Source organism: Hyla sarda, unplaced genomic scaffold, assembly GCF_029499605.1.
Source record: "Hyla sarda isolate aHylSar1 unplaced genomic scaffold, aHylSar1.hap1 scaffold_799, whole genome shotgun sequence".
NCBI classification, from domain to species: domain Eukaryota; kingdom Metazoa; phylum Chordata; class Amphibia; order Anura; family Hylidae; genus Hyla; species Hyla sarda.
In genome coordinates, this window is record NW_026610824.1 from 111,468 (window position 1) to 136,434 (window position 24,967).

General features: G+C 46.0%; 11 non-coding genes across 11 annotated transcripts; all 11 read right to left on the reverse strand.

Annotated features, from left to right (window-relative positions):
- Positions 1–1,660: 1,660 nt before the first annotated feature.
- Positions 1,661–1,851, reverse strand: LOC130346641 (U2 spliceosomal RNA). The gene has a single exon (XR_008884808.1). It is a non-coding gene; the product is annotated as a U2 spliceosomal RNA (small nuclear RNA).
- Positions 1,852–3,929: 2,078 nt separating this feature from the next.
- On the reverse strand, positions 3,930–4,120 carry LOC130346691 (U2 spliceosomal RNA). The gene has a single exon (XR_008884851.1). It is a non-coding gene; the product is annotated as a U2 spliceosomal RNA (small nuclear RNA).
- A 2,084-nt stretch (positions 4,121–6,204) lies between these two features.
- LOC130346692 (U2 spliceosomal RNA) lies at positions 6,205–6,395 on the reverse strand. Its single transcript, XR_008884852.1, has one exon. It is a non-coding gene; the product is annotated as a U2 spliceosomal RNA (small nuclear RNA).
- A 2,088-nt stretch (positions 6,396–8,483) lies between these two features.
- Positions 8,484–8,674, reverse strand: LOC130346695 (U2 spliceosomal RNA). The gene has a single exon (XR_008884854.1). It is a non-coding gene; the product is annotated as a U2 spliceosomal RNA (small nuclear RNA).
- Positions 8,675–10,759: 2,085 nt separating this feature from the next.
- Positions 10,760–10,950, reverse strand: LOC130346696 (U2 spliceosomal RNA). The gene has a single exon (XR_008884855.1). It is a non-coding gene; the product is annotated as a U2 spliceosomal RNA (small nuclear RNA).
- Positions 10,951–13,055: 2,105 nt separating this feature from the next.
- On the reverse strand, positions 13,056–13,246 carry LOC130346697 (U2 spliceosomal RNA). Its single transcript, XR_008884856.1, has one exon. It is a non-coding gene; the product is annotated as a U2 spliceosomal RNA (small nuclear RNA).
- Positions 13,247–15,332: 2,086 nt separating this feature from the next.
- LOC130346698 (U2 spliceosomal RNA) lies at positions 15,333–15,523 on the reverse strand. The gene has a single exon (XR_008884857.1). It is a non-coding gene; the product is annotated as a U2 spliceosomal RNA (small nuclear RNA).
- Positions 15,524–17,620: 2,097 nt separating this feature from the next.
- On the reverse strand, positions 17,621–17,811 carry LOC130346699 (U2 spliceosomal RNA). The gene has a single exon (XR_008884858.1). It is a non-coding gene; the product is annotated as a U2 spliceosomal RNA (small nuclear RNA).
- A 2,073-nt stretch (positions 17,812–19,884) lies between these two features.
- Positions 19,885–20,075, reverse strand: LOC130346700 (U2 spliceosomal RNA). Its single transcript, XR_008884859.1, has one exon. It is a non-coding gene; the product is annotated as a U2 spliceosomal RNA (small nuclear RNA).
- Positions 20,076–22,191: 2,116 nt separating this feature from the next.
- LOC130346701 (U2 spliceosomal RNA) lies at positions 22,192–22,382 on the reverse strand. Its single transcript, XR_008884860.1, has one exon. It is a non-coding gene; the product is annotated as a U2 spliceosomal RNA (small nuclear RNA).
- A 2,085-nt stretch (positions 22,383–24,467) lies between these two features.
- On the reverse strand, positions 24,468–24,658 carry LOC130346702 (U2 spliceosomal RNA). Its single transcript, XR_008884861.1, has one exon. It is a non-coding gene; the product is annotated as a U2 spliceosomal RNA (small nuclear RNA).
- Between the last annotated feature and the right edge of the window lie 309 nt (positions 24,659–24,967).

Below are 24,967 nucleotides of genomic sequence, written 5' to 3' on the forward strand. Positions count from 1 at the left end.
GGGTTAAACCCGGGTTATTTGACAACCTATGGCGGTGATGGTTCTGCTCAGGCAGAGCAGTGCTGATGCTCCTCATAAAGCTGTCGCTGCTGTGAAGGTTCTAGGTGACATCACAAATCCCTATGGTTACATACACAACAAAGCTGGGTTGTTGTTGTTTACACTCTGCAAGGCCTGTGGAAGTGAGTGACATCATAGCACTGTAGTTCTGAGGGTTCTAGATGGATGCAACAATCTCCTGTTGCTTCTATGAAGGCCATAATAGACGACATCACCAAACAGCTCCATAGTCACATACACAGCAAAGGAGAGATGTTGTTTACACCTAGTGATGTCAGTGGTATTGAGTGACATCACAGCACAGTGCTAAGGCTCCTGGGCCTGGACACAGCAGCGGCTGCAATATCTCAACGGAGAATACGTTTATATATATGTGTGTGTGTGCGCGTATATATATATATATATATATATATATATATATATATATATTTCTCCGCCGAAATCACTTTTAAACCCATTTCCACCTTTTTTTCCCTTCTCTTCCTCTTACTTTTTTTTCACGTTTTTTTACGTTTTTCTCCTTTTCGCCTCTTTTCTGGGCGTATTATTCTTCTTTTTCTTCTTTTTTTTCGTCTAATGCATACCCCATCAGTGCAGCAATGCTTATTCAATACCGCCAGCAGATGGAGACACTGGGGGATAATTTTCTAAGGATTTATACTGATTTTTCCTGTCTGAATTTGTCGCACAGAAAGTTGCAGGCCAAATATGTGTGACATTTCTGCGACTTTAGCTTCTAGAGCATTTTTACAACATTATACATAGGTGCTGAATACATAAAAAGCGACTGTTCAGCGACAGACAAGTCGCATCGGCTGAAAGTAGGCCAGAATGTCAGTCCATGTTGGAGCAGGTTTAGATACAGTCTAAAGCATAGATCTCAAAGTCTGTGCACAGAATTTAGCAAGGGCCTCGCACCTTCTGATGCATCAGGTAGGTGCACAATAGCATAGCCTAACCCTCTGTACTTTGGTCTATATTGATGCGGGACATAGACAGCCAGCTGATGACCAATCCATTAGTGCAATGGATGGCTGGAAGCATTTGTCTTTGCCTTTGCAATACCACAGAAGCAATGCATGGTCAATGTACAGCAATGACACACCTGTGTGAACAGCCAGGAGACCCCCCCCCCCCATGTTATGTTACATAGTTACATAGTTAGTACGGTCGAAAAAAGACATATGTCCATCAAGTTCAACCAGGGAATTAAGGGGTAGGGGTGTGGCGCGATATTGGGGAAGGGATGAGATTTTATATTTCTTCATAAGCATTAATCTTATTTTGTCAATTAGGAACATTCAGCACCCACCCGCTATCAAGGCAGCTGCCTATCATGTCATGCCCTACCTGCACAGGTGTGCTGGCTACTCAAATGATCCAATTAAGGAGGCCATTTAGTCAGCAGCAGCAGAAGTCCTGTGCCTGGACGCTCCAACAGCGGCCAGACACAAGCAGAAGCAGAAGCAGCAGCAGCAGCACCACCTTTTGTTTTTTGGCTGCAGCAGCAGCAGCAGCAAGGCCCACAGGGCTGGCTAGCTGGCTAGCCAGCAAGCAGGTAGCAATGAAAGTAGGAATCTTTCTTTTTAACCCTGTAAGGGGGTGGTGCACTGTACCCGAAGATACTGCCATATCGGGTCAATGCATAGGGCGACGGAAGCAAGCTTCGAAATCGGCCCCCGTTCTCAAAAATCAATTTAATATATGGTCCCCAGATAGGGGACGTATCAGATATTAAACTGATAAGAACAGATACTACACTTGATCTTAGCCAAAAGGCCGAGAAGCGATAACCGTGAAAGGGGCGGGCCCAACAAGGTCCCCTTCATGGGCACTATCACTGCTTGCTGTCAGGGAGGCTGCCAGACAATTTTCCATGCACACTCTGGGCTGGGGGGCAGTCAACCACCAGTACACACAGCAGAACCTAAACCCATACCATTATTGCTAAGCAGCAAGACAGGGGCCCATTGCACTCCCACGGGGCCTTTTTAAATGCAATCCATAACCCGGATTTGCCAGGAACCCTTCTTACTCCTCCTACTTGCATGTGACACTGGGCTTAGGATCTGCATAGGAAACACACACACAAGCACACACCTACCTTTGTTGCCTGCAGATGCCTCCTTGGCTGTCCCCAAACGGTATCAAACCAACACCCACGGGAAGCTGTAAGCATAGAGGACATGCCTGCACCCCATTGGACTTACCTGTGTGGGTTAAACCCGGGTTATTTGACAACCTATGGCGGTGATGGTTCTGCTCAGGCAGAGCAGTGCTGATGCTCCTCATAAAGCTGTCGCTGCTGTGAAGGTTCTAGGTGACATCACAAATCCCTATGGTTACATACACAACAAAGCTGGGTTGTTGTTGTTTACACTCTGCAAGGCCTGTGGAAGTGAGTGACATCATAGCACTGTAGTTCTGAGGGTTCTAGATGGATGCAACAATCTCCTGTTGCTTCTATGAAGGCCATAATAGACGACATCACCAAACAGCTCCATAGTCACATACACAGCAAAGGAGAGATGTTGTTTACACCTAGTGATGTCAGTGGTATTGAGTGACATCACAGCACAGTGCTAAGGCTCCTGGGCCTGGACACAGCAGCGGCTGCAATATCTCAACGGAGAATACGTTTATATATATGTGTGTGTGTGCGCGTATATATATATATATATATATATATATATATATATATTTCTCCGCCGAAATCACTTTTAAACCCATTTCCACCTTTTTTTCCCTTCTCTTCCTCTTACTTTTTTTTCACGTTTTTTTACGTTTTTCTCCTTTTCGCCTCTTTTCTGGGCGTATTATTCTTCTTTTTCTTCTTTTTTTTCGTCTAATGCATACCCCATCAGTGCAGCAATGCTTATTCAATACCGCCAGCAGATGGAGACACTGGGGGATAATTTTCTAAGGATTTATACTGATTTTTCCTGTCTGAATTTGTCGCACAGAAAGTTGCAGGCCAAATATGTGTGACATTTCTGCGACTTTAGCTTCTAGAGCATTTTTACAACATTATACATAGGTGCTGAATACATAAAAAGCGACTGTTCAGCGACAGACAAGTCGCATCGGCTGAAAGTAGGCCAGAATGTCAGTCCATGTTGGAGCAGGTTTAGATACAGTCTAAAGCATAGATCTCAAAGTCTGTGCACAGAATTTAGCAAGGGCCTCGCACCTTCTGATGCATCAGGTAGGTGCACAATAGCATAGCCTAACCCTCTGTACTTTGGTCTATATTGATGCGGGACATAGACAGCCAGCTGATGACCAATCCATTAGTGCAATGGATGGCTGGAAGCATTTGTCTTTGCCTTTGCAATACCACAGAAGCAATGCATGGTCAATGTACAGCAATGACACACCTGTGTGAACAGCCAGGAGACCCCCCCCCCCCATGTTATGTTACATAGTTACATAGTTAGTACGGTCGAAAAAAGACATATGTCCATCAAGTTCAACCAGGGAATTAAGGGGTAGGGGTGTGGCGCGATATTGGGGAAGGGATGAGATTTTATATTTCTTCATAAGCATTAATCTTATTTTGTCAATTAGGAACATTCAGCACCCACCCGCTATCAAGGCAGCTGCCTATCATGTCATGCCCTACCTGCACAGGTGTGCTGGCTACTCAAATGATCCAATTAAGGAGGCCATTTAGTCAGCAGCAGCAGAAGTCCTGTGCCTGGACGCTCCAACAGCGGCCAGACACAAGCAGAAGCAGAAGCAGCAGCAGCACCACCTTTTGTTTTTTGGCTGCAGCAGCAGCAGCAGCAAGGCCCACAGGGCTGGCTAGCTGGCTAGCCAGCAAGCAGGTAGCAATGAAAGTAGGAATCTTTCTTTTTAACCCTGTAAGGGGGTGGTGCACTGTACCCGAAGATACTGCCATATCGGGTCAATGCATAGGGCGACGGAAGCAAGCTTCGAAATCGGCCCCCGTTCTCAAAAATCCATTTAATATATGGTCCCCAGATAGGGGACGTATCAGATATTAAACTGATAAGAACAGATACTACACTTGATCTTAGCCAAAAGGCCGAGAAGCGATAACCGTGAAAGGGGCGGGCCCAACAAGGTCCCCTTCATGGGCACTATCACTGCTTGCTGTCAGGGAGGCTGCCAGACAATTTTCCATGCACACTCTGGGCTGGGGGGCAGTCAACCACCAGTACACACAGCAGAACCTAAACCCATACCATTATTGCTAAGCAGCAAGACAGGGGCCCATTGCACTCCCACGGGGCCTTTTTAAATGCAATCCATAACCCGGATTTGCCAGGAACCCTTCTTACTCCTCCTACTTGCATGTGACACTGGGCTTAGGATCTGCATAGGAAACACACACACAAGCACACACCTACCTTTGTTGCCTGCAGATGCCTCCTTGGCTGTCCCCAAACGGTATCAAACCAACACCCACGGGAAGCTGTAAGCATAGAGGACATGCCTGCACCCCATTGGACTTACCTGTGTGGGTTAAACCCGGGTTATTTGACAACCTATGGCGGTGATGGTTCTGCTCAGGCAGAGCAGTGCTGATGCTCCTCATAAAGCTGTCGCTGCTGTGAAGGTTCTAGGTGACATCACAAATCCCTATGGTTACATACACAACAAAGCTGGGTTGTTGTTGTTTACACTCTGCAAGGCCTGTGGAAGTGAGTGACATCATAGCACTGTAGTTCTGAGGGTTCTAGATGGATGCAACAATCTCCTGTTGCTTCTATGAAGGCCATAATAGACGACATCACCAAACAGCTCCATAGTCACATACACAGCAAAGGAGAGATGTTGTTTACACCTAGTGATGTCAGTGGTATTGAGTGACATCACAGCACAGTGCTAAGGCTCCTGGGCCTGGACACAGCAGCGGCTGCAATATCTCAACGGAGAATACGTTTATATATATGTGTGTGTGTGCGCGTATATATATATATATATATATATATATATATATATATATATATTTCTCCGCCGAAATCACTTTTAAACCCATTTCCACCTTTTTTTCCCTTCTCTTCCTCTTACTTTTTTTTCACGTTTTTTTACGTTTTTCTCCTTTTCGCCTCTTTTCTGGGCGTATTATTCTTCTTTTTCTTCTTTTTTTTCGTCTAATGCATACCCCATCAGTGCAGCAATGCTTATTCAATACCGCCAGCAGATGGAGACACTGGGGGATAATTTTCTAAGGATTTATACTGATTTTTCCTGTCTGAATTTGTCGCACAGAAAGTTGCAGGCCAAATATGTGTGACATTTCTGCGACTTTAGCTTCTAGAGCATTTTTACAACATTATACATAGGTGCTGAATACATAAAAAGCGACTGTTCAGCGACAGACAAGTCGCATCGGCTGAAAGTAGGCCAGAATGTCAGTCCATGTTGGAGCAGGTTTAGATACAGTCTAAAGCATAGATCTCAAAGTCTGTGCACAGAATTTAGCAAGGGCCTCGCACCTTCTGATGCATCAGGTAGGTGCACAATAGCATAGCCTAACCCTCTGTACTTTGGTCTATATTGATGCGGGACATAGACAGCCAGCTGATGACCAATCCATTAGTGCAATGGATGGCTGGAAGCATTTGTCTTTGCCTTTGCAATACCACAGAAGCAATGCATGGTCAATGTACAGCAATGACACACCTGTGTGAACAGCCAGGAGACCCCCCCCCCCCATGTTATGTTACATAGTTACATAGTTAGTACGGTCGAAAAAAGACATATGTCCATCAAGTTCAACCAGGGAATTAAGGGGTAGGGGTGTGGCGCGATATTGGGGAAGGGATGAGATTTTATATTTCTTCATAAGCATTAATCTTATTTTGTCAATTAGGAACATTCAGCACCCACCCGCTATCAAGGCAGCTGCCTATCATGTCATGCCCTACCTGCACAGGTGTGCTGGCTACTCAAATGATCCAATTAAGGAGGCCATTTAGTCAGCAGCAGCAGAAGTCCTGTGCCTGGACGCTCCAACAGCGGCCAGACACAAGCAGAAGCAGAAGCAGCAGCAGCACCACCTTTTGTTTTTTGGCTGCAGCAGCAGCAGCAGCAAGGCCCACAGGGCTGGCTAGCTGGCTAGCCAGCAAGCAGGTAGCAATGAAAGTAGGAATCTTTCTTTTTAACCCTGTAAGGGGGTGGTGCACTGTACCCGAAGATACTGCCATATCGGGTCAATGCATAGGGCGACGGAAGCAAGCTTCGAAATCGGCCCCCGTTCTCAAAAATCCATTTAATATATGGTCCCCAGATAGGGGACGTATCAGATATTAAACTGATAAGAACAGATACTACACTTGATCTTAGCCAAAAGGCCGAGAAGCGATAACCGTGAAAGGGGCGGGCCCAACAAGGTCCCCTTCATGGGCACTATCACTGCTTGCTGTCAGGGAGGCTGCCAGACAATTTTCCATGCACACTCTGGGCTGGGGGGCAGTCAACCACCAGTACACACAGCAGAACCTAAACCCATACCATTATTGCTAAGCAGCAAGACAGGGGCCCATTGCACTCCCACGGGGCCTTTTTAAATGCAATCCATAACCCGGATTTGCCAGGAACCCTTCTTACTCCTCCTACTTGCATGTGACACTGGGCTTAGGATCTGCATAGGAAACACACACACAAGCACACACCTACCTTTGTTGCCTGCAGATGCCTCCTTGGCTGTCCCCAAACGGTATCAAACCAACACCCACGGGAAGCTGTAAGCATAGAGGACATGCCTGCACCCCATTGGACTTACCTGTGTGGGTTAAACCCGGGTTATTTGACAACCTATGGCGGTGATGGTTCTGCTCAGGCAGAGCAGTGCTGATGCTCCTCATAAAGCTGTCGCTGCTGTGAAGGTTCTAGGTGACATCACAAATCCCTATGGTTACATACACAACAAAGCTGGGTTGTTGTTGTTTACACTCTGCAAGGCCTGTGGAAGTGAGTGACATCATAGCACTGTAGTTCTGAGGGTTCTAGATGGATGCAACAATCTCCTGTTGCTTCTATGAAGGCCATAATAGACGACATCACCAAACAGCTCCATAGTCACATACACAGCAAAGGAGAGATGTTGTTTACACCTAGTGATGTCAGTGGTATTGAGTGACATCACAGCACAGTGCTAAGGCTCCTGGGCCTGGACACAGCAGCGGCTGCAATATCTCAACGGAGAATACGTTTATATATATGTGTGTGTGTGCGCGTATATATATATATATATATATATATATATATATATATATATATATTTCTCCGCCGAAATCACTTTTAAACCCATTTCCACCTTTTTTTCCCTTCTCTTCCTCTTACTTTTTTTTCACGTTTTTTTACGTTTTTCTCCTTTTCGCCTCTTTTCTGGGCGTATTATTCTTCTTTTTCTTCTTTTTTTTCGTCTAATGCATACCCCATCAGTGCAGCAATGCTTATTCAATACCGCCAGCAGATGGAGACACTGGGGGATAATTTTCTAAGGATTTATACTGATTTTTCCTGTCTGAATTTGTCGCACAGAAAGTTGCAGGCCAAATATGTGTGACATTTCTGCGACTTTAGCTTCTAGAGCATTTTTACAACATTATACATAGGTGCTGAATACATAAAAAGCGACTGTTCAGCGACAGACAAGTCGCATCGGCTGAAAGTAGGCCAGAATGTCAGTCCATGTTGGAGCAGGTTTAGATACAGTCTAAAGCATAGATCTCAAAGTCTGTGCACAGAATTTAGCAAGGGCCTCGCACCTTCTGATGCATCAGGTAGGTGCACAATAGCATAGCCTAACCCTCTGTACTTTGGTCTATATTGATGCGGGACATAGACAGCCAGCTGATGACCAATCCATTAGTGCAATGGATGGCTGGAAGCATTTGTCTTTGCCTTTGCAATACCACAGAAGCAATGCATGGTCAATGTACAGCAATGACACACCTGTGTGAACAGCCAGGAGACCCCCCCCCCCCCCATGTTATGTTACATAGTTACATAGTTAGTACGGTCGAAAAAAGACATATGTCCATCAAGTTCAACCAGGGAATTAAGGGGTAGGGGTGTGGCGCGATATTGGGGAAGGGATGAGATTTTATATTTCTTCATAAGCATTAATCTTATTTTGTCAATTAGGAACATTCAGCACCCACCCGCTATCAAGGCAGCTGCCTATCATGTCATGCCCTACCTGCACAGGTGTGCTGGCTACTCAAATGATCCAATTAAGGAGGCCATTTAGTCAGCAGCAGCAGAAGTCCTGTGCCTGGACGCTCCAACAGCGGCCAGACACAAGCAGAAGCAGAAGCAGCAGCAGCACCACCTTTTGTTTTTTGGCTGCAGCAGCAGCAGCAGCAAGGCCCACAGGGCTGGCTAGCTGGCTAGCCAGCAAGCAGGTAGCAATGAAAGTAGGAATCTTTCTTTTTAACCCTGTAAGGGGGTGGTGCACTGTACCCGAAGATACTGCCATATCGGGTCAATGCATAGGGCGACGGAAGCAAGCTTCGAAATCGGCCCCCGTTCTCAAAAATCCATTTAATATATGGTCCCCAGATAGGGGACGTATCAGATATTAAACTGATAAGAACAGATACTACACTTGATCTTAGCCAAAAGGCCGAGAAGCGATAACCGTGAAAGGGGCGGGCCCAACAAGGTCCCCTTCATGGGCACTATCACTGCTTGCTGTCAGGGAGGCTGCCAGACAATTTTCCATGCACACTCTGGGCTGGGGGGCAGTCAACCACCAGTACACACAGCAGAACCTAAACCCATACCATTATTGCTAAGCAGCAAGACAGGGGCCCATTGCACTCCCACGGGGCCTTTTTAAATGCAATCCATAACCCGGATTTGCCAGGAACCCTTCTTACTCCTCCTACTTGCATGTGACACTGGGCTTAGGATCTGCATAGGAAACACACACACAAGCACACACCTACCTTTGTTGCCTGCAGATGCCTCCTTGGCTGTCCCCAAACGGTATCAAACCAACACCCACGGGAAGCTGTAAGCATAGAGGACATGCCTGCACCCCATTGGACTTACCTGTGTGGGTTAAACCCGGGTTATTTGACAACCTATGGCGGTGATGGTTCTGCTCAGGCAGAGCAGTGCTGATGCTCCTCATAAAGCTGTCGCTGCTGTGAAGGTTCTAGGTGACATCACAAATCCCTATGGTTACATACACAACAAAGCTGGGTTGTTGTTGTTTACACTCTGCAAGGCCTGTGGAAGTGAGTGACATCATAGCACTGTAGTTCTGAGGGTTCTAGATGGATGCAACAATCTCCTGTTGCTTCTATGAAGGCCATAATAGACGACATCACCAAACAGCTCCATAGTCACATACACAGCAAAGGAGAGATGTTGTTTACACCTAGTGATGTCAGTGGTATTGAGTGACATCACAGCACAGTGCTAAGGCTCCTGGGCCTGGACACAGCAGCGGCTGCAATATCTCAACGGAGAATACGTTTATATATATGTGTGTGTGTGCGCGTATATATATATATATATATATATATATATATATATATATATTTCTCCGCCGAAATCACTTTTAAACCCATTTCCACATTTTTTTCCCTTCTCTTCCTCTTACTTTTTTTTCACGTTTTTTTACGTTTTTCTCCTTTTCGCCTCTTTTCTGGGCGTATTATTCTTCTTTTTCTTCTTTTTTTTCGTCTAATGCATACCCCATCAGTGCAGCAATGCTTATTCAATACCGCCAGCAGATGGAGACACTGGGGGATAATTTTCTAAGGATTTATACTGATTTTTCCTGTCTGAATTTGTCGCACAGAAAGTTGCAGGCCAAATATGTGTGACATTTCTGCGACTTTAGCTTCTAGAGCATTTTTACAACATTATACATAGGTGCTGAATACATAAAAAGCGACTGTTCAGCGACAGACAAGTCGCATCGGCTGAAAGTAGGCCAGAATGTCAGTCCATGTTGGAGCAGGTTTAGATACAGTCTAAAGCATAGATCTCAAAGTCTGTGCACAGAATTTAGCAAGGGCCTCGCACCTTCTGATGCATCAGGTAGGTGCACAATAGCATAGCCTAACCCTCTGTACTTTGGTCTATATTGATGCGGGACATAGACAGCCAGCTGATGACCAATCCATTAGTGCAATGGATGGCTGGAAGCATTTGTCTTTGCCTTTGCAATACCACAGAAGCAATGCATGGTCAATGTACAGCAATGACACACCTGTGTGAACAGCCAGGAGACCCCCCCCCCCCATGTTATGTTACATAGTTACATAGTTAGTACGGTCGAAAAAAGACATATGTCCATCAAGTTCAACCAGGGAATTAAGGGGTAGGGGTGTGGCGCGATATTGGGGAAGGGATGAGATTTTATATTTCTTCATAAGCATTAATCTTATTTTGTCAATTAGGAACATTCAGCACCCACCCGCTATCAAGGCAGCTGCCTATCATGTCATGCCCTACCTGCACAGGTGTGCTGGCTACTCAAATGATCCAATTAAGGAGGCCATTTAGTCAGCAGCAGCAGAAGTCCTGTGCCTGGACGCTCCAACAGCGGCCAGACACAAGCAGAAGCAGAAGCAGCAGCAGCACCACCTTTTGTTTTTTGGCTGCAGCAGCAGCAGCAGCAGCAAGGCCCACAGGGCTGGCTAGCTGGCTAGCCAGCAAGCAGGTAGCAATGAAAGTAGGAATCTTTCTTTTTAACCCTGTAAGGGGGTGGTGCACTGTACCCGAAGATACTGCCATATCGGGTCAATGCATAGGGCGACGGAAGCAAGCTTCGAAATCGGCCCCCGTTCTCAAAAATCCATTTAATATATGGTCCCCAGATAGGGGACGTATCAGATATTAAACTGATAAGAACAGATACTACACTTGATCTTAGCCAAAAGGCCGAGAAGCGATAACCGTGAAAGGGGCGGGCCCAACAAGGTCCCCTTCATGGGCACTATCACTGCTTGCTGTCAGGGAGGCTGCCAGACAATTTTCCATGCACACTCTGGGCTGGGGGGCAGTCAACCACCAGTACACACAGCAGAACCTAAACCCATACCATTATTGCTAAGCAGCAAGACAGGGGCCCATTGCACTCCCACGGGGCCTTTTTAAATGCAATCCATAACCCGGATTTGCCAGGAACCCTTCTTACTCCTCCTACTTGCATGTGACACTGGGCTTAGGATCTGCATAGGAAACACACACACAAGCACACACCTACCTTTGTTGCCTGCAGATGCCTCCTTGGCTGTCCCCAAACGGTATCAAACCAACACCCACGGGAAGCTGTAAGCATAGAGGACATGCCTGCACCCCATTGGACTTACCTGTGTGGGTTAAACCCGGGTTATTTGACAACCTATGGCGGTGATGGTTCTGCTCAGGCAGAGCAGTGCTGATGCTCCTCATAAAGCTGTCGCTGCTGTGAAGGTTCTAGGTGACATCACAAATCCCTATGGTTACATACACAACAAAGCTGGGTTGTTGTTGTTTACACTCTGCAAGGCCTGTGGAAGTGAGTGACATCATAGCACTGTAGTTCTGAGGGTTCAAGATGGATGCAACAATCTCCTGTTGCTTCTATGAAGGCCATAATAGACGACATCACCAAACAGCTCCATAGTCACATACACAGCAAAGGAGAGATGTTGTTTACACCTAGTGATGTCAGTGGTATTGAGTGACATCACAGCACAGTGCTAAGGCTCCTGGGCCTGGACACAGCAGCGGCTGCAATATCTCAACGGAGAATACGTTTATATATATGTGTGTGTGTGCGCGTATATATATATATATATATATATATATATATATATATATATATATATATATATATTTCTCCGCCGAAATCACTTTTAAACCCATTTCCACCTTTTTTTCCCTTCTCTTCCTCTTACTTTTTTTTCACGTTTTTTTACGTTTTTCTCCTTTTCGCCTCTTTTCTGGGCCTATTATTCTTCTTTTTCTTCTTTTTTTTCGTCTAATGCATACCCCATCAGTGCAGCAATGCTTATTCAATACCGCCAGCAGATGGAGACACTGGGGGATAATTTTCTAAGGATTTATACTGATTTTTCCTGTCTGAATTTGTCGCACAGAAAGTTGCAGGCCAAATATGTGTGACATTTCTGCGACTTTAGCTTCTAGAGCATTTTTACAACATTATACATAGGTGCTGAATACATAAAAAGCGACTGTTCAGCGACAGACAAGTCGCATCGGCTGAAAGTAGGCCAGAATGTCAGTCCATGTTGGAGCAGGTTTAGATACAGTCTAAAGCATAGATCTCAAAGTCTGTGCACAGAATTTAGCAAGGGCCTCGCACCTTCTGATGCATCAGGTAGGTGCACAATAGCATAGCCTAACCCTCTGTACTTTGGTCTATATTGATGCGGGACATAGACAGCCAGCTGATGACCAATCCATTAGTGCAATGGATGGCTGGAAGCATTTGTCTTTGCCTTTGCAATACCACAGAAGCAATGCATGGTCAATGTACAGCAATGACACACCTGTGTGAACAGCCAGGAGACCCCCCCCCCCCATGTTATGTTACATAGTTACATAGTTAGTACGGTCGAAAAAAGACATATGTCCATCAAGTTCAACCAGGGAATTAAGGGGTAGGGGTGTGGCGCGATATTGGGGAAGGGATGAGATTTTATATTTCTTCATAAGCATTAATCTTATTTTGTCAATTAGGAACATTCAGCACCCACCCGCTATCAAGGCAGCTGCCTATCATGTCATGCCCTACCTGCACAGGTGTGCTGGCTACTCAAATGATCCAATTAAGGAGGCCATTTAGTCAGCAGCAGCAGAAGTCCTGTGCCTGGACGCTCCAACAGCGGCCAGACACAAGCAGAAGCAGAAGCAGCAGCAGCACCACCTTTTGTTTTTTGGCTGCAGCAGCAGCAGCAGCAGCAGCAGCAAGGCCCACAGGGCTGGCTAGCTGGCTAGCCAGCAAGCAGGTAGCAATGAAAGTAGGAATCTTTCTTTTTAACCCTGTAAGGGGGTGGTGCACTGTACCCGAAGATACTGCCATATCGGGTCAATGCATAGGGCGACGGAAGCAAGCTTCGAAATCGGCCCCCGTTCTCAAAAATCCATTTAATATATGGTCCCCAGATAGGGGACGTATCAGATATTAAACTGATAAGAACAGATACTACACTTGATCTTAGCCAAAAGGCCGAGAAGCGATAACCGTGAAAGGGGCGGGCCCAACAAGGTCCCCTTCATGGGCACTATCACTGCTTGCTGTCAGGGAGGCTGCCAGACAATTTTCCATGCACACTCTGGGCTGGGGGGCAGTCAACCACCAGTACACACAGCAGAACCTAAACCCATACCATTATTGCTAAGCAGCAAGACAGGGGCCCATTGCACTCCCACGGGGCCTTTTTAAATGCAATCCATAACCCGGATTTGCCAGGAACCCTTCTTACTCCTCCTACTTGCATGTGACACTGGGCTTAGGATCTGCATAGGAAACACACACACAAGCACACACCTACCTTTGTTGCCTGCAGATGCCTCCTTGGCTGTCCCCAAACGGTATCAAACCAACACCCACGGGAAGCTGTAAGCATAGAGGACATGCCTGCACCCCATTGGACTTACCTGTGTGGGTTAAACCCGGGTTATTTGACAACCTATGGCGGTGATGGTTCTGCTCAGGCAGAGCAGTGCTGATGCTCCTCATAAAGCTGTCGCTGCTGTGAAGGTTCTAGGTGACATCACAAATCCCTATGGTTACATACACAACAAAGCTGGGTTGTTGTTGTTTACACTCTGCAAGGCCTGTGGAAGTGAGTGACATCATAGCACTGTAGTTCTGAGGGTTCTAGATGGATGCAACAATCTCCTGTTGCTTCTATGAAGGCCATAATAGACGACATCACCAAACAGCTCCATAGTCACATACACAGCAAAGGAGAGATGTTGTTTACACCTAGTGATGTCAGTGGTATTGAGTGACATCACAGCACAGTGCTAAGGCTCCTGGGCCTGGACACAGCAGCGGCTGCAATATCTCAACGGAGAATACGTTTATATATATGTGTGTGTGTGCGCGTATATATATATATATATATATATATATATATATATATATATATTTCTCCGCCGAAATCACTTTTAAACCCATTTCCACCTTTTTTTCCCTTCTCTTCCTCTTACTTTTTTTTCACGTTTTTTTACGTTTTTCTCCTTTTTGCCTCTTTTCTGGGCGTATTATTCTTCTTTTTCTTCTTTTTTTTCGTCTAATGCATACCCCATCAGTGCAGCAATGCTTATTCAATACCGCCAGCAGATGGAGACACTGGGGGATAATTTTCTAAGGATTTATACTGATTTTTCCTGTCTGAATTTGTCGCACAGAAAGTTGCAGGCCAAATATGTGTGACATTTCTGCGACTTTAGCTTCTAGAGCATTTTTACAACATTATACATAGGTGCTGAATACATAAAAAGCGACTGTTCAGCGACAGACAAGTCGCATCGGCTGAAAGTAGGCCAGAATGTCAGTCCATGTTGGAGCAGGTTTAGATACAGTCTAAAGCATAGATCTCAAAGTCTGTGCACAGAATTTAGCAAGGGCCTCGCACCTTCTGATGCATCAGGTAGGTGCACAATAGCATAGCCTAACCCTCTGTACTTTGGTCTATATTGATGCGGGACATAGACAGCCAGCTGATGACCAATCCATTAGTGCAATGGATGGCTGGAAGCATTTGTCTTTGCCTTTGCAATACCACAGAAGCAATGCATGGTCAATGTACAGCAATGACACACCTGTGTGAACAGCCAGGAGACCCCCCCCCCCCCCATGTTATGTTACATAGTTACATAGTTAGTACGGTCGAAAAAAGACATATGTCCATCAAGTTCAACCAGGGAATTAAGGGGTAGGGGTGTGGCGCGATATTGGGGAAGGGATGAGATTTTATATTTCTTCATAAGCATTAATCTTATTTTGTCAATTAGGAACATTCAGCACCCACCCGCTATCAAGGCAGCTGCCTATCATGTCATGCCCTACCTGCACAGGTGTGCTGGCTACTCAAATGATCCAATTAAGGAGGCCATTTAGTCAGCAGCAGCAGAAGTCCTGTGCCTGGACGCTCCAACAGCGGCCAGACACAAGCAGAAGCAGAAGCAGCAGCAGCACCACCTTTTGTTTTTTGGCTGCAGCAGCAGCAGCAGCAAGGCCCACAGGGCTGGCTAGCTGGCTAGCCAGCAAGCAGGTAGCAATGAAAGTAGGAATCTTTCTTTTTAACCCTGTAAGGGGGTGGTGCACTGTACCCGAAGATACTGCCATATCGGGTCAATGCATAGGGCGACGGAAGCAAGCTTCGAAATCGGCCCCCGTTCTCAAAAATCCATTTAATATATGGTCCCCAGATAGGGGACGTATCAGATATTAAACTGATAAGAACAGATACTACACTTGATCTTAGCCAAAAGGCCGAGAAGCGATAACCGTGAAAGGGGCGGGCCCAACAAGGTCCCCTTCATGGGCACTATCACTGCTTGCTGTCAGGGAGGCTGCCAGACAATTTTCCATGCACACTCTGGGCTGGGGGGCAGTCAACCACCAGTACACACAGCAGAACCTAAACCCATACCATTATTGCTAAGCAGCAAGACAGGGGCCCATTGCACTCCCACGGGGCCTTTTTAAATGCAATCCATAACCCGGATTTGCCAGGAACCCTTCTTACTCCTCCTACTTGCATGTGACACTGGGCTTAGGATCTGCATAGGAAACACACACACAAGCACACACCTACCTTTGTTGCCTGCAGATGCCTCCTTGGCTGTCCCCAAACGGTATCAAACCAACACCCACGGGAAGCTGTAAGCATAGAGGACATGCCTGCACCCCATTGGACTTACCTGTGTGGGTTAAACCCGGGTTATTTGACAACCTATGGCGGTGATGGTTCTGCTCAGGCAGAGCAGTGCTGATGCTCCTCATAAAGCTGTCGCTGCTGTGAAGGTTCTAGGTGACATCACAAATCCCTATGGTTACATACACAACAAAGCTGGGTTGTTGTTGTTTACACTCTGCAAGGCCTGTGGAAGTGAGTGACATCATAGCACTGTAGTTCTGAGGGTTCTAGATGGATGCAACAATCTCCTGTTGCTTCTATGAAGGCCATAATAGACGACATCACCAAACAGCTCCATAGTCACATACACAGCAAAGGAGAGATGTTGTTTACACCTAGTGATGTCAGTGGTATTGAGTGACATCACAGCACAGTGCTAAGGCTCCTGGGCCTGGACACAGCAGCGGCTGCAATATCTCAACGGAGAATACGTTTATATATATGTGTGTGTGTGCGCGTATATATATATATATATATATATATATATATATATATATATATATATATATATATTTCTCCGCCGAAATCACTTTTAAACCCATTTCCACCTTTTTTTCCCTTCTCTTCCTCTTACTTTTTTTTCACGTTTTTTTACGTTTTTCTCCTTTTCGCCTCTTTTCTGGGCGTATTATTCTTCTTTTTCTTCTTTTTTTTCGTCTAATGCATACCCCATCAGTGCAGCAATGCTTATTCAATACCGCCAGCAGATGGAGACACTGGGGGATAATTTTCTAAGGATTTATACTGATTTTTCCTGTCTGAATTTGTCGCACAGAAAGTTGCAGGCCAAATATGTGTGACATTTCTGCGACTTTAGCTTCTAGAGCATTTTTACAACATTATACATAGGTGCTGAATACATAAAAAGCGACTGTTCAGCGACAGACAAGTCGCATCGGCTGAAAGTAGGCCAGAATGTCAGTCCATGTTGGAGCAGGTTTAGATACAGTCTAAAGCATAGATCTCAAAGTCTGTGCACAGAATTTAGCAAGGGCCTCGCACCTTCTGATGCATCAGGTAGGTGCACAATAGCATAGCCTAACCCTCTGTACTTTGGTCTATATTGATGCGGGACATAGACAGCCAGCTGATGACCAATCCATTAGTGCAATGGATGGCTGGAAGCATTTGTCTTTGCCTTTGCAATACCACAGAAGCAATGCATGGTCAATGTACAGCAATGACACACCTGTGTGAACAGCCAGGAGACCCCCCCCCCCCCCATGTTATGTTACATAGTTACATAGTTAGTACGGTCGAAAAAAGACATATGTCCATCAAGTTCAACCAGGGAATTAAGGGGTAGGGGTGTGGCGCGATATTGGGGAAGGGATGAGATTTTATATTTCTTCATAAGCATTAATCTTATTTTGTCAATTAGGAACATTCAGCACCCACCCGCTATCAAGGCAGCTGCCTATCATGTCATGCCCTACCTGCACAGGTGTGCTGGCTACTCAAATGATCCAATTAAGGAGGCCATTTAGTCAGCAGCAGCAGAAGTCCTGTGCCTGGACGCTCCAACAGCGGCCAGACACAAGCAGAAGCAGAAGCAGCAGCAGCACCACCTTTTTTTTTTGGCTGCAGCAGCAGCAGCAGCAAGGCCCACAGGGCTGGCTAGCTGGCTAGCCAGCAAGCAGGTAGCAATGAAAGTAGGAATCTTTCTTTTTAACCCTGTAAGGGGGTGGTGCACTGTACCCGAAGATACTGCCATATCGGGTCAATGCATAGGGCGACGGAAGCAAGCTTCGAAATCGGCCCCCGTTCTCAAAAATCCATTTAATATATGGTCCCCAGATAGGGGACGTATCAGATATTAAACTGATAAGAACAGATACTACACTTGATCTTAGCCAAAAGGCCGAGAAGCGATAACCGTGAAAGGGGCGGGCCCAACAAGGTCCCCTTCATGGGCACTATCACTGCTTGCTGTCAGGGAGGCTGCCAGACAATTTTCCATGCACACTCTGGGCTGGGGGGCAGTCAACCACCAGTACACACAGCAGAACCTAAACCCATACCATTATTGCTAAGCAGCAAGACAGGGGCCCATTGCACTCCCACGGGGCCTTTTTAAATGCAATCCATAACCCGGATTTGCCAGGAACCCTTCTTACTCCTCCTACTTGCATGTGACACTGGGCTTAGGATCTGCATAGGAAACACACACACAAGCACACACCTACCTTTGTTGCCTGCAGATGCCTCCTTGGCTGTCCCCAAACGGTATCAAACCAACACCCACGGGAAGCTGTAAGCATAGAGGACATGCCTGCACCCCATTGGACTTACCTGTGTGGGTTAAACCCGGGTTATTTGACAACCTATGGCGGTGATGGTTCTGCTCAGGCAGAGCAGTGCTGATGCTCCTCATAAAGCTGTCGCTGCTGTGAAGGTTCTAGGTGACATCACAAATCCCTATGGTTACATACACAACAAAGCTGGGTTGTTGTTGTTTACACTCTGCAAGGCCTGTGGAAGTGAGTGACATCATAGCACTGTAGTTCTGAGGGTTCTAGATGGATGCAACAATCTCCTGTTGCTTCTATGAAGGCCATAATAGACGACATCACCAAACAGCTCCATAGTCACATACACAGCAAAGGAGAGATGTTGTTTACACCTAGTGATGTCAGTGGTATTGAGTGACATCACAGCACAGTGCTAAGGCTCCTGGGCCTGGACACAGCAGCGGCTGCAATATCTCAACGGATAATACGTTTATATATATGTGTGTGTGTGCGCGTATATATATATATATATATATATATATATATATTTCTCCGCCGAAATCACTTTTAAACCCATTTCCACCTTTTTTTCCCTTCTCTTCCTCTTACTTTTTTTTCACGTTTTTTTACGTTTTTCTCCTTTTCGCCTCTTTTCTGGGCGTATTATTCTTCTTTTTCTTCTTTTTTTTCGTCTAATGCATACCCCATCAGTGCAGCAATGCTTATTCAATACCGCCAGCAGATGGAGACACTGGGGGATAATTTTCTAAGGATTTATACTGATTTTTCCTGTCTGAATTTGTCGCACAGAAAGTTGCAGGCCAAATATGTGTGACATTTCTGCGACTTTAGCTTCTAGAGCATTTTTACAACATTATACATAGGTGCTGAATACATAAAAAGCGACTGTTCAGCGACAGACAAGTCGCATCGGCTGAAAGTAGGCCAGAATGTCAGTCCATGTTGGAGCAGGTTTAGATACAGTCTAAAGCATAGATCTCAAAGTCTGTGCACAGAATTTAGCAAGGGCCTCGCACCTTCTGATGCATCAGGTAGGTGCACAATAGCATAGCCTAACCCTCTGTACTTTGGTCTATATTGATGCGGGACATAGACAGCCAGCTGATGACCAATCCATTAGTGCAATGGATGGCTGGAAGCATTTGTCTTTGCCTTTGCAATACCACAGAAGCAATGCATGGTCAATGTACAGCAATGACACACCTGTGTGAACAGCCAGGAGACCCCCCCCCCCATGTTATGTTACATAGTTACATAGTTAGTACGGTCGAAAAAAGACATATGTCCATCAAGTTCAACCAGGGAATTAAGGGGTAGGGGTGTGGCGCGATATTGGGGAAGGGATGAGATTTTATATTTCTTCATAAGCATTAATCTTATTTTGTCAATTAGGAACATTCAGCACCCACCCGCTATCAAGGCAGCTGCCTATCATGTCATGCCCTACCTGCACAGGTGTGCTGGCTACTCAAATGATCCAATTAAGGAGGCCATTTAGTCAGCAGCAGCAGAAGTCCTGTGCCTGGACGCTCCAACAGCGGCCAGACACAAGCAGAAGCAGAAGCAGCAGCAGCACCACCTTTTGTTTTTTGGCTGCAGCAGCAGCAGCAGCAAGGCCCACAGGGCTGGCTAGCTGGCTAGCCAGCAAGCAGGTAGCAATGAAAGTAGGAATCTTTCTTTTTAACCCTGTAAGGGGGTGGTGCACTGTACCCGAAGATACTGCCATATCGGGTCAATGCATAGGGCGACGGAAGCAAGCTTCGAAATCGGCCCCCGTTCTCAAAAATCCATTTAATATATGGTCCCCAGATAGGGGACGTATCAGATATTAAACTGATAAGAACAGATACTACACTTGATCTTAGCCAAAAGGCCGAGAAGCGATAACCGTGAAAGGGGCGGGCCCAACAAGGTCCCCTTCATGGGCACTATCACTGCTTGCTGTCAGGGAGGCTGCCAGACAATTTTCCATGCACACTCTGGGCTGGGGGGCAGTCAACCACCAGTACACACAGCAGAACCTAAACCCATACCATTATTGCTAAGCAGCAAGACAGGGGCCCATTGCACTCCCACGGGGCCTTTTTAAATGCAATCCATAACCCGGATTTGCCAGGAACCCTTCTTACTCCTCCTACTTGCATGTGACACTGGGCTTAGGATCTGCATAGGAAACACACACACAAGCACACACCTACCTTTGTTGCCTGCAGATGCCTCCTTGGCTGTCCCCAAACGGTATCAAACCAACACCCACGGGAAGCTGTAAGCATAGAGGACATGCCTGCACCCCATTGGACTTACCTGTGTGGGTTAAACCCGGGTTATTTGACAACCTATGGCGGTGATGGTTCTGCTCAGGCAGAGCAGTGCTGATGCTCCTCATAAAGCTGTCGCTGCTGTGAAGGTTCTAGGTGACATCACAAATCCCTATGGTTACATACACAACAAAGCTGGGTTGTTGTTGTTTACACTCTGCAAGGCCTGTGGAAGTGAGTGACATCATAGCACTGTAGTTCTGAGGGTTCAAGATGGATGCAACAATCTCCTGTTGCTTCTATGAAGGCCATAATAGACGACATCACCAAACAGCTCCATAGTCACATACACAGCAAAGGAGAGATGTTGTTTACACCTAGTGATGTCAGTGGTATTGAGTGACATCACAGCACAGTGCTAAGGCTCCTGGGCCTGGACACAGCAGCGGCTGCAATATCTCAACGGAGAATACGTTTATATATATGTGTGTGTGTGCGCGTATATATATATATATATATATATATATATATATATATATATATATATATATATATATATATATTTCTCCGCCGAAATCACTTTTAAACCCATTTCCACCTTTTTTTCCCTTCTCTTCCTCTTACTTTTTTTTCACGTTTTTTTACGTTTTTCTCCTTTTCGCCTCTTTTCTGGGCGTATTATTCTTCTTTTTCTTCTTTTTTTTCGTCTAATGCATACCCCATCAGTGCAGCAATGCTTATTCAATACCGCCAGCAGATGGAGACACTGGGGGATAATTTTCTAAGGATTTATACTGATTTTTCCTGTCTGAATTTGTCGCACAGAAAGTTGCAGGCCAAATATGTGTGACATTTCTGCGACTTTAGCTTCTAGAGCATTTTTACAACATTATACATAGGTGCTGAATACATAAAAAGCGACTGTTCAGCGACAGACAAGTCGCATCGGCTGAAAGTAGGCCAGAATGTCAGTCCATGTTGGAGCAGGTTTAGATACAGTCTAAAGCATAGATCTCAAAGTCTGTGCACAGAATTTAGCAAGGGCCTCGCACCTTCTGATGCATCAGGTAGGTGCACAATAGCATAGCCTAACCCTCTGTACTTTGGTCTATATTGATGCGGGACATAGACAGCCAGCTGATGACCAATCCATTAGTGCAATGGATGGCTGGAAGCATTTGTCTTTGCCTTTGCAATACCACAGAAGCAATGCATGGTCAATGTACAGCAATGACACACCTGTGTGAACAGCCAGGAGACCCCCCCCCCCCATGTTATGTTACATAGTTACATAGTTAGTACGGTCGAAAAAAGACATATGTCCATCAAGTTCAACCAGGGAATTAAGGGGTAGGGGTGTGGCGCGATATTGGGGAAGGGATGAGATTTTATATTTCTTCATAAGCATTAATCTTATTTTGTCAATTAGGAACATTCAGCACCCACCCGCTATCAAGGCAGCTGCCTATCATGTCATGCCCTACCTGCACAGGTGTGCTGGCTACTCAAATGATCCAATTAAGGAGGCCATTTAGTCAGCAGCAGCAGAAGTCCTGTGCCTGGACGCTCCAACAGCGGCCAGACACAAGCAGAAGCAGAAGCAGCAGCAGCACCACCTTTTGTTTTTTGGCTGCAGCAGCAGCAGCAGCAGCAGCAGCAGCAAGGCCCACAGGGCTGGCTAGCTGGCTAGCCAGCAAGCAGGTAGCAATGAAAGTAGGAATCTTTCTTTTTAACCCTGTAAGGGGGTGGTGCACTGTACCCGAAGATACTGCCATATCGGGTCAATGCATAGGGCGACGGAAGCAAGCTTCGAAATCGGCCCCCGTTCTCAAAAATCCATTTAATATATGGTCCCCAGATAGGGGACGTATCAGATATTAAACTGATAAGAACAGATACTACACTTGATCTTAGCCAAAAGGCCGAGAAGCGATAACCGTGAAAGGGGCGGGCCCAACAAGGTCCCCTTCATGGGCACTATCACTGCTTGCTGTCAGGGAGGCTGCCAGACAATTTTCCATGCACACTCTGGGCTGGGGGGCAGTCAACCACCAGTACACACAGCAGAACCTAAACCCATACCATTATTGCTAAGCAGCAAGACAGGGGCCCATTGCACTCCCACGGGGCCTTTTTAAATGCAATCCATAACCCGGATTTGCCAGGAACCCTTCTTACTCCTCCTACTTGCATGTGACACTGGGCTTAGGATCTGCATAGGAAACACACACACAAGCACACACCTACCTTTGTTGCCTGCAGATGCCTCCTTGGCTGTCCCCAAACGGTATCAAACCAACACCCACGGGAAGCTGTAAGCATAGAGGACATGCCTGCACCCCATTGGACTTACCTGTGTGGGTTAAACCCGGGTTATTTGACAACCTATGGCGGTGATGGTTCTGCTCAGGCAGAGCAGTGCTGATGCTCCTCATAAAGCTGTCGCTGCTGTGAAGGTTCTAGGTGACATCACAAATCCCTATGGTTACATACACAACAAAGCTGGGTTGTTGTTGTTTACACTCTGCAAGGCCTGTGGAAGTGAGTGACATCATAGCACTGTAGTTCTGAGGGTTCTAGATGGATGCAACAATCTCCTGTTGCTTCTATGAAGGCCATAATAGACGACATCACCAAACAGCTCCATAGTCACATACACAGCAAAGGAGAGATGTTGTTTACACCTAGTGATGTCAGTGGTATTGAGTGACATCACAGCACAGTGCTAAGGCTCCTGGGCCTGGACACAGCAGCGGCTGCAATATCTCAACGGAGAATACGTTTATATATATGTGTGTGTGTGCGCGTATATATATATATATATATATATATATATATATATATATATATTTCTCCGCCGAAATCACTTTTAAACCCATTTCCACCTTTTTTTCCCTTCTCTTCCTCTTACTTTTTTTTCACGTTTTTTTACGTTTTTCTCCTTTTCGCCTCTTTTCTGGGCGTATTATTCTTCTTTTTCTTCTTTTTTTTCGTCTAATGCATACCCCATCAGTGCAGCAATGCTTATTCAATACCGCCAGCAGATGGAGACACTGGGGGATAATTTTCTAAGGATTTATACTGATTTTTCCTGTCTGAATTTGTCGCACAGAAAGTTGCAGGCCAAATATGTGTGACATTTCTGCGACTTTAGCTTCTAGAGCATTTTTACAACATTATACATAGGTGCTGAATACATAAAAAGCGACTGTTCAGCGACAGACAAGTCGCATCGGCTGAAAGTAGGCCAGAATGTCAGTCCATGTTGGAGCAGGTTTAGATACAGTCTAAAGCATAGATCTCAAAGTCTGTGCACAGAATTTAGCAAGGGCCTCGCACCTTCTGATGCATCAGGTAGGTGCACAATAGCATAGCCTAACCCTCTGTACTTTGGTCTATATTGATGCGGGACATAGACAGCCAGCTGATGACCAATCCATTAGTGCAATGGATGGCTGGAAGCATTTGTCTTTGCCTTTGCAATACCACAGAAGCAATGCATGGTCAATGTACAGCAATGACACACCTGTGTGAACAGCCAGGAGACCCCCCCCCCCCCATGTTATGTTACATAGTTACATAGTTAGTACGGTCGAAAAAAGACATATGTCCATCAAGTTCAACCAGGGAATTAAGGGGTAGGGGTGTGGCGCGATATTGGGGAAGGGATGAGATTTTATATTTCTTCATAAGCATTAATCTTATTTTGTCAATTAGGAACATTCAGCACCCACCCGCTATCAAGGCAGCTGCCTATCATGTCATGCCCTACCTGCACAGGTGTGCTGGCTACTCAAATGATCCAATTAAGGAGGCCATTTAGTCAGCAGCAGCAGAAGTCCTGTGCCTGGACGCTCCAACAGCGGCCAGACACAAGCAGAAGCAGAAGCAGCAGCAGCACCACCTTTTGTTTTTTGGCTGCAGCAGCAGCAGCAGCAAGGCCCACAGGGCTGGCTAGCTGGCTAGCCAGCAAGCAGGTAGCAATGAAAGTAGGAATCTTTCTTTTTAACCCTGTAAGGGGGTGGTGCACTGTACCCGAAGATACTGCCATATCGGGTCAATGCATAGGGCGACGGAAGCAAGCTTCGAAATCGGCCCCCGTTCTCAAAAATCCATTTAATATATGGTCCCCAGATAGGGGACGTATCAGATATTAAACTGATAAGAACAGATACTACACTTGATCTTAGCCAAAAGGCCGAGAAGCGATAACCGTGAAAGGGGCGGGCCCAACAAGGTCCCCTTCATGGGCACTATCACTGCTTGCTGTCAGGGAGGCTGCCAGACAATTTTCCATGCACACTCTGGGCTGGGGGGCAGTCAACCACCAGTACACACAGCAGAACCTAAACCCATACCATTATTGCTAAGCAGCAAGACAGGGGCCCATTGCACTCCCACGGGGCCTTTTTAAATGCAATCCATAACCCGGATTTGCCAGGAACCCTTCTTACTCCTCCTACTTGCATGTGACACTGGGCTTAGGATCTGCATAGGAAACACACACACAAGCACACAC